Raw genomic sequence first — 454 nt, forward strand, 5'->3', positions numbered from 1 at the left:
CTCTTGTTAAATCACCCGCAAACCATGGTTCAGCCCCTCGCGCAAAATTCCAGTTTGCGAGCGCAAATTACTTTTTAGTGACTCGCCCACAGCTAAAGAGATGACCTCACGGCCAAATGGGAAGAGACCACATGAAGCTATGAGAAAAAGCACAGAGAGCATAATGCCAAAAATCGAAGCTAACAGATTCTGCAGAGTGGGAGTACAGAGATAGAATGAAGCAGAAGGAAGCAAAAGGAGTCCCCATGTCCTCCAACAGTCTAAGCCTATAGCAGCATAACTATAGAGATAGCTCAGGATAACTTGAGCCAATCTAACTATCTAACTATCAGTGTACATTGGTTACTGCCTGGCCACCCAAAAAATTTCTGGCTACGCCTCTGCTTCTAAGTACAATGAACACAGCCTCTTGAAATACAAACAAAATCTGGGTTTACAGTGCACATCTATCTGA

The sequence above is a fragment of the Cyprinodon variegatus genome, unplaced genomic scaffold (genome assembly GCF_000732505.1).
Source record: "Cyprinodon variegatus isolate N-32 unplaced genomic scaffold, C_variegatus-1.0 Scaffold498, whole genome shotgun sequence".
Classification (NCBI taxonomy): Eukaryota; Metazoa; Chordata; class Actinopteri; order Cyprinodontiformes; family Cyprinodontidae; genus Cyprinodon; species Cyprinodon variegatus.